Source organism: Otolemur garnettii, unplaced genomic scaffold (assembly GCF_000181295.1).
Source record: "Otolemur garnettii isolate 467f Iridium unplaced genomic scaffold, OtoGar3 scaffold00002, whole genome shotgun sequence".
In the NCBI taxonomy this organism is placed as follows: domain Eukaryota; kingdom Metazoa; phylum Chordata; class Mammalia; order Primates; family Galagidae; genus Otolemur; species Otolemur garnettii.
The window spans coordinates 1,999,077-2,008,484 of NW_003852397.1; positions in this window are offsets into that span (position 1 = coordinate 1,999,077).

The following is a 9,408-nucleotide window of genomic DNA, read 5'->3' on the forward strand; positions in this document are numbered from 1 at the left end:
TTCTAGCCCATGCATAAAATAAAGCAAGTAGTATGGATGAGTTCGTAAGGACTTTTTCAAGTACGGAAATTTGTGATTTGTGTAGACAAGATTTCTTATTTGCAATTATTGACAACAGGGGGCAGCAAAAACTCACTTTTTAGTTGAGTCGAGACTCGGGAAAGCTAGCTGGCTTTGATTTATAACTCCACATTTCAGAGAATATTTGGTTAATTTTGTTCTTTTTAAACATGATGAGAAAAGAAAAGTTCCCCACCTAAAGATACTTTGTGATGGAAAGAATACATGTTGTCATAGAGATCAAAAAGTAGGGCTTTTAAGATTAAAATGTTTCGTATTTTCTTACTGTGATTTTGAATATGGGCAAAGGGATTAGGGCATTAAAACTGCCATATTAAGTGATATTCAGAACAGATCCTTTATTTATATCTTTATTTTTAACTTAGATGTGAAAGGATAGTCTAATGCCTTTAGGAGTTTCTTTTCAAATGTTGTGTAACATTTGGTATTTTTTTAATGGATAAAAATTGATTATGACACTATGTTTTTATGCATTTGTGGAGGAGACTAAGGAAGGAAGAATCTGAAAGGAAGATTTGAGAGATCAGGGAAAAAGTCACCAACCAGCCCTACTTAAATACAGATTTAAGGAAAAAAAATCACTAAGGAAAAAACCTGCTAAACTAAGGTTTGTCCCACTGCCAAATAGTTTGGTATTTTTATGTTAAGTATATTAGAAAAAAGTTCATATACATAGCAACATTACAATATTATATTTGACATTTTGTCATAGCTCATATCTTGTTAAAATGAATTCCAAAGAACTTTTGAAAAATGTAAAATTTAGGGTGGCGCCTGTGGCTCAAAGGAGTAGGGCACCGGCCCCATATGCCAGAGGTGGCAGGTTCAAACCCAGCCCTGGCCAAAAACTGCAAAAAATAAAAATAAAAATAAATAATAGTAAAATTTATTTGTTTATTAATATCATTCTAATTTTTAACAGTTTGAAATGAATGAGATGTTTTAGAACTTTGACATTTCTATTATCCATAGGTTTTATTGCAATAAAAAATTTGTGCTAGAACACAAATTTAAAAATACATACGGATAATGGATTTATGCCATTTAATTCCACTTCATTTCATGTTGTCAACAAAGCAATTATACAGGAAAATGGGTAAAATGCTGTGAGAGACACTCTTGAAGATAGGAGCAGGTGGAGTCTTTTAAAGCAACTTACAATTTTAATAAAGTGAACATTTAAATAGAGTGTTATTCTATGAAAATTAACGAGGGGGTGTAAGCTTTTCCAAGTTTCAGACTTGCACATTCAACTGTCTCCTTGACATCTCTTCTTGGCCTTCATATGAGAAAAAGAGGCTTAGTATAGACACACGAGAACTTGATGTGAACACAGAATATTAAGTGACTAAGATAATCAGATCCTTTGATGAGGAGATTTCATTACATTATTTCTTATTGACAGTGCTTGAATCTTTATAAATTCTTTTTTTTTTTTTTAGTTATACATGTAATATAATTTTGATGACAAAATAAGAGCAATACAAAATAAATAGCAGGTCAATTATAAAATTCTTTATATTAAAAGAAGTGTGTTAGTTTAGATCAACCACCATCAAGTCAATTGTCAACATTACAGAATCACCTATGATAGACCAAGGAAGGCTGAAAAAATAAAAGATACAGTCTTGTTGGTTGGCTAGGAACATATAATTCATACAAAAATCTCAAAAATACTCTTAAGCTTTTCTGTAAGTATGTACATCCTTTTCAGATGAGTCAAAAATTTCCATTTCCAGCTGAAGAGATTTAATGGTGAAATGACTGGCAGAAAGCCTTCTACTCTCCAAACTTCACATGTGTAATTTTGTACCTAAACTAGCTCTTACCGGAGTCCATGTGCAACATCCCTCCTCCTACGTCCTCCAGAGAGAATATAACCCATTGCCTGCAGCTACACTGGCCAACAAGGTACCTATGGCTATTTAAATGTAGGTCAAATATGCATAAAATTTAGTTCCTCATTTCAATTGCTCGGTAGCTGCATCTGGCTGGTGGCTACCAGATTGGACAGCACAGACATGGTATGCTTGTATTGTTATAGAAAGTTCTGCTGGTCTCAAATGTGGAACACTGTGGTGGTCTACCTGTTCAGGTATTACCCTTTCTGTTTATAATGCCCACCTTTTACAATCGGAAAAACATAAATTGCACATTAGAAGGACATGGTATGTTTGCTTTCAAATTACTCTCCTGAACTACTAGACTCTCTCTATGTAGCAAAGTTGATAATGTTATTGTTTAAATCACTGGGGCATATCACAAAAATTAAAATATTATACTTTTGAAAGGAAATGTCTAATGACGAAATCCTTTTTGAAGGTAACTTATCACATAATATAGGAGAAGTTTTTCTTCCACCTACAAGGAGCTCATTATTCACTTTGGAACAGAATTAACTGTATATATCTAGCTATCTAGCTCTATTTGATGGACAGATGTGCCATCAAATAGAGAAGGTAGGCCACATACAGTAGGTTACTCTTGGACCCTCTCTGTCCTAAACTGTCTTGACTCCCTGGATGTATTTAAGAAGCTTAGGCACTGGATATGCAGTTCAATGCACTCTCTGTGATATCTGGTCTTTGATCTATGAGTGAACCTAGTTAATGTGATTATTCTTCTACTTTATAAGAGTTACAGTGAGTCAGCCAACTCTACCTACTCTCCTTCAGGGCGTGGAATTGTGGAAACATGTTCAATTGAAGTGGCTTTTTTCTCATTGAAAATATCTACTACGTTATAATCGGCCCTCCATATCCACGGGTTCCACCCTCAATGGATTCAACCAACCCTGGGTTGAAAATATTTGGGGAAAAAAAAAAACAATAAAAAATAACAGTACAATAATAAAATATAATACAAATAAGAACCAATATAGTATACTAACTATTTACATAGTATTTGCATTATATTAGGTATATAAATAATCTGGAGGTGATTTAAAACATCCAGGGGGATGCGCTTAGGTTATATGCAAATACTATGCCATTTTATTTCAGGGACTTGAGCACCCACAGATTTGGGTCCTTTCCCAGGGTTACTGAGGGATAACTGTATTTTGTGTTGGTGTGATATTCTAGAATGACATTTCAGAACACTACCATCCCTTTTCAAAGGCTAAAACAATTTTAAAAAGAGCTCTCAGGAAGAATGAATACATCTTTGCTGGATGGCAGGATAGTTCTGGTATTTTGGATATAGCTTGTGGTGAACATATCCAGACAATCTTTAGATCCAGCATTTGATATTGTGCATTATTTTTATGAAATAGAACAGTGTCTGGATTTATTTTTGATTTGTTTGAAATGTTAGATTAAATAACAAGAAATGATTCCCACAATTCAAATGACCACAACTGACTATCCAGAATGTGAATTGGAAGGAAGCCAAGAAGCCCAACTGGTCTCTGGAATGGATCTGCTCTGCTCTGGAGGGGACCTCTTATAAAATCTAGTAACCTTGCCTGTGAAGGGCACTCTACTGAGGTGTTTTAGTTACATCATCAGATATTTTCAGTTACTCCAACAAGTGATGGGAAAGTAAAAGAGAATCTTCCTTCCCTGAAGCTAGTGCTGTTTCTAATATCCGTCTGTGGTCACCGATGCGGACACATGTGGCTGAAAGGTATGGTCAGTGCTCCCTCTCAGGGATGCTCCAGGATGTAAAACTTGCTCGGATTTTGAGCCAATAGAAGTCTAGAGGTGCCAGCTCTGACACTCCGTGGTTACAGAGCAACTGTAAAGCAAAGAAACAAGAAATGTAAGTGATTTTAAAAGCACTCTATCCAGCTATGCTGATGTATAGATTACTTGAAATTTTAAGTCATTGGAAAATGTCAGGCAATTATACCAAATTTCTGGCCATGAGTCTGATCCTTCCATGGGAATTAAGCAATCAAAAGCCAAGGCAGACTGTGAGCGGAGTGGCAGACAGCTCAGAGTCCTTTTGTTCAGTTGGCACTTTGTGGAGGGGGAATCTTCACGGATTGAGGGTGTGGAGTTGGGGGCCTTGAGTTTACCTTCTGGCTCTGCCTATGAGCTCTGCCCTAACTCATGAAGGGTTTGGGTGAGTATATTTCTAAGGCCTCTTCCAATCTTCGGAGCTGTATCTGAAGTGATACTAGTTTTGAGTTTTGAGTGATACTAACGCACAGACTGGTGCCTACTTCTCACAGACAGAACTTGCGTGCATGAAGAAATCCACTTGCTTGTCTCTTTGGTGGAGTGCTGGTCAGGTACTTTGTAGAATGTTCTGCAGTTGGGATTTGTCTGATGTTTTCCCCATGATCAGACCAGGCTTTTGGTTTGAGGGGGTAAAGACCACAGACGTGAAGTGCCCCTCTCATCATAGCGTCTTGAGGGTACGAGCTATTGGCAAGACTTAGCTCAACACTGTTGCTCTGACCTTGATCACTTGACTGGGGTAGTGTTCGTTGGGTGTCACCACTGTCAAGTTACTCTCATTCCCCTAGCCTTCCTGTAGCCTCTGGAAGAAAATCCTTTTGCATTTTAAATAATTCTTTTTAACACATCTTTAGGCATGGGAAGATTTATCTCATTTTGAAGTTATTATAAATTGAATTTTGGAGTCAACTCTCCTCAATGTTTAGACATGGATTTGAGACTCTTAGGTAACTTTGACAGCAGTCTTAGAAGCTCTTACTAACCTGGAATAAAATTACTGGGGGGAAAGAGAAGGGCTTCCACTCCTTTAAAGTGTGCTCATCCTTAGGCAGTGCAAACAGCACGATTCCCCCTTCCCACCCCCCACAGTCTAGTAAAAATCATCTATTGCTTTAAAGGGGGAAGAAAACACGCTCTTTAATTGCTTTAGTGGTGGACTGGGGAGATCTGGATCAACGGCATTTTTCTAAGTTCTAGTTATGTGAATCTTAATGTTTACATTGTTTAATTGTTTAAGTCTCTGTGCTTCAGCACCTTCAAAACTTCCTTTGGTCCCCACCCTTTTAGGAACAGTAAATTCCTAAACTGTGAATGTTCATGCCAAAAGAAAACATATTCACTCTTTTCTTTAATCTTATTTGAAAAAATTATGGAAGTAACATATGGTTTTTATAATCAGAAATTAAAACAAGCCAGAAGTATCTGAGATGTAAAAGCAGAGGGCCTCTCCGGCTCTGCTGACGGTAGAATTGACTCTACTAATGAATGTTGTATTCTTTTTGGCTTTCTGTCAAAGATGGTAGTGTTAGTTTATTAAACATACTCTAATATAACATAGGATATAGAAATTAAAAGGGGGAGAAGATTTATTTAAAATTTGGTTTGGTTTGTTCATTTGTTAGTTAATTGAGCAAATATTTATTAGACACCGATCGTGCGGTAGGTGCTGGAGGTATGTGGGGGTATATTTAAATGATAGAAAAGCAAATTATTTGATTTCCAAGGAGCTTCTGATACCAAAGGCTGGACTTCCATAGACAACAAAGAAGTAAACATCATCCAAACACATTTGTCACGTGTAGAACTTTAAAAAACCAATTTTTGTTTTGCTTATAAAATTATGCCCTACTCAGAGTATTTTTATTAGTTTATTAAAGTTGCAGCAAAAGCTCTTTTTTCTTTGAGACAGAGCCTCAAGCTGTCCCCCTGGGTAGAGTGCCATGGCATCACAGCTCACAGCAACCCCCAACTCCTGGGCTCAAGCGAGTCTCCTGCCTCAGCCTCCCAAGCAGCTGGGACCACAGGTGCCCGCCACAGCACCTTGCTATTTTTTGGTTGCAGCCATCATTGTTGTTTTTGGCAGGCCCGGGCTGGATTCGAACCTGCCACCTTAGGTGTATGTGGCTGGCACCCTAGCCACTTGAGCCACAGGCACCGAGCCAACAACAAAAGCTCTTGAACTGATTTTCAAAATGAGTGTAAATTGGTTCTGTTTATACAATATACTTTCACTATTTTTCTGAAACTATACATGGTAATTCTGTTTTTATTTTTTAGATGATAAATAAAAATTTTATCCACTGATGATGCCCGGAAAGAAAGACTTGGATTCTAAAGTTTTGCTCTTTTCAAATGTATCAAGTGCAGCACACTTAATACCTTTGATCATGAAAGAATATCTATGAAATAAGTTTGGTGCCTAAACAAACCTCCTAATAGCATCCTTATCTATAGGATGATATAAAGAAAGGTACCCCTGCCAACAATCACTCATTTACTGAACATGAAGTAATTTTATTATAAATTAGTTTTGATTAAACCAGTTTTAAAGTTTTTTTTGTTTGTTTGTTTGTTTGTTTCAGGCTAATTGAGGGTACAAAGAATTAGGTTACAATGTTTGCACTGGTCAGGTAAAGTCCCTCTTATAATTGTGTCCCACCCCCAAGAGGTGTGCCATACACCCTAATATTGTGCCAGTTAAGTGGGAGCTCGCCCATCCTCCTCTCTTCTCCCCTCTCCCCGCTCCCTTGTCCCCCTGCCCCCCCACCTTGAACTGATTGGAGTTTTTCTCTGATGTGAGCGTGTATTAGATCATCTACTGGCTTCCTATTAGAATTGAGTACATTGGATTCTTGCTTTTCCATTCTTGTAATACTTTACTAAGAAAATGGGTTTCGGCTCGGCGCCTGTGGCTCAAGCAGCTAAGGCACCAGCCACATACACCTAAGGTGGCGGGTTCGAATCCCCAGCCCGGGCCCGCCAAACAACAATAATGGCTGCAACCAAAAAATGGCCGGGCGTTGTGGTGGGTGCCTGTGGTCCCAGCACTTGGGAGGCTGAGGCAGGAGACTCGTTTGAGCCCAGAAGTTGGAGGTTGCTGTGAGCTGTGATGCCATGGCACTCTACCCAGGGGGATAGCTTGAGGCTCCGTAAAAAAAAAAAAAATGGGTTTCAACTCCATCCAGGTTAATACAAAAGATGTAAAGTCTCTGTATTTTTAATGGCTGAATAGTATTCCATGGTGTACTTATACCACAATTTGTTATTTTTTTGTATGTTTGTTTTTTGAGACAGAGTCTCACTATGTCACCCTCTGTAGAATGCTGTGGCGTTACAGCTCACAGCAACCTCAAACTCTTGGGCTCAAGTGATTCTCCTGCCTCCCCTCCCAAGTAGCTGGGACTACAGGTGCCCACCACAACACTTTGCTATTTTTTGGTTGTAGTTGTCATTGTTGTTTAGCAGGCCTGGGCTGGGCTCAAACCCATCAGCCTCGGTGTATGTGGCCAGGGCCCTGCTCACTGAGCTACGGGCGCTGAGCCAGTTTGTTGTGTTTTGAAGTATTATGTTAGAAATTTCTAAAGGACAGAAACCCTATCAAATGCATTTTATTTATTTATAACACCTTTTTATATACATAAAAATTATTTCATGACAGTGATCTTCTGTATATATAGAATTTTAATTCTTTTTACTTTATATGTCTTAAATATTTTTCCACGTCCACACTTACTATTTTCAGGGTTGTTAACATTCCACGGCATTGGCACTTCACTACTCAGTTGGCCTCCATTTTTGAAAAATTAGATTCTTTCCAGTTTGGGATGGTGTGCTACTGGTCTAAGCATATCTTTTTGTTTAAAGATTCTTTCCAACAATATAATTTTCTCCTCTTGAATTATTAAGATATGTTTTAAAACATAGGATTATTACGTCATCTGGTATTGGATATTCATTCTCAAGGTGTTCTCCAAAAGAAATGCTGCCACTGACAAAGCTTAGAACGACCCATGGACAAACCTCTCTCCTGGACCCCGCTAACACTATTGATGATGAAATTCCATTAGTGCTAGGCAACAAGACTCAGATTTCTCACATCACTAGTAAACCTCAGAGTAATTTGCAAATCTCTGTTTACTGACATGATACACGAGACGTCAGTCCACAGGTCATGGTCTTACATCCAGGGCTGTGTGCGCAGGGAGCAGAGCCCACTGCAGGGGCCTAAGAACTCCTTAGTCCTACTACCTCCCTCCCTCTTCTTCTCCCTCTCACCCTTTCTTTCTAAAGTAGATTCTGAACTGCTGAAACTGGAACAGTCAGCTACCTTTGAGGTAGTCACACTATCTCTAAGGGCCTTTGATTCCTAGAGAGCAGCCTGTAGTTTTTGGGGGGCTTTACAGGGAATAAGAGTGGATGGCGTTGCACCCTGGAAACTTTGCCTAATGAGAAAAGGGAATGATTTTTTTTTTTTTTTGGCGCTGGAGAAATCTCCCTCTCCCTCAGGGAATACATGAATGGTCATTGGTGTTGATCATAAAAAGAATCCAACTAATAAAAAGGGAAAAATTTCCCCAGAATGTATTGTGAGGAAAACAAAATGCTGAATAAAGGATAAACAATCTCAGGTCAGATCCCTGGGATGTTGCATCACTGCTAATACACAAAAAGACTCCCTTTTCGGATATAACTTTCTAAACACAGATCTAAAGTGAGCCCACTAGGTCCAGCAGTCTGAACTGTGACAATTATGTGGAATAAAGGACAAAGAAGAGGTTATCAATAATAATAATTTATCAATGGGAGTGTGTTCTCTGCCTTTCAATGTGTCTTGAACCCTACCAATGGCTCTATTGTCTCCTTAGATGGAGCTGGCCAGCAACCCTTCCTGGGAATCTTTGTTGCCTTCCTTGAAAAACATTTAAAACAAACAAGCCCCTTTCTCTTCCCAAAGACAGTATAAGCAATATTAATGGTTATCTACCTGTGATAAGCACAACAGGCTCATTTTACCTGACTTGAAAGGGTCATCTGTACTGTCAAGCCCAATTAACTTGTCTCACTCTCACACAAGAAAGGAAGGTTACTGAAAGGCCACGTCTTGCTTTGTATCTTGGCTGCTCTGGTACAATGGCCTGATCAAAGGCCATCAAAGCATCAGGTCACTAAAGGCAGATCTTGCTTCTTTAGGACATTGGCTCAGTGCCACACATGGGGACTTGTGGGTGCTTACTGAAAGGCTCAGAAGCCAAGATGGGATTTTACATGTATGGGGCCTCCCAAAGGTAGGGAGACCAGACCATGTCCCAATCTTATATTAGGGCTATAAAAATTGTAGTATATTGTAAATATTGATGGTTAATAAATTAACGCTTTTAATACATAAGCAATGCTGTAATTGTGATTTTCATAAAACAATTACAGGATTTATTAAAAATTTTTAAAGTGCACTATAGATAGTATGTCTGTAATGGGACATAACTTGAATGATGAATATATTCTGTTCAATTATATCTGAGTATTTTTGACACTTCATTTGGGGAAAACCACCAGAAAGCCACCTTTGAACTCCACCTGGGTGAATGGGAACCCTGTAAATTGTCAGTCAATATTCGACTTGCACTCCTGAGATAAGTCCCAC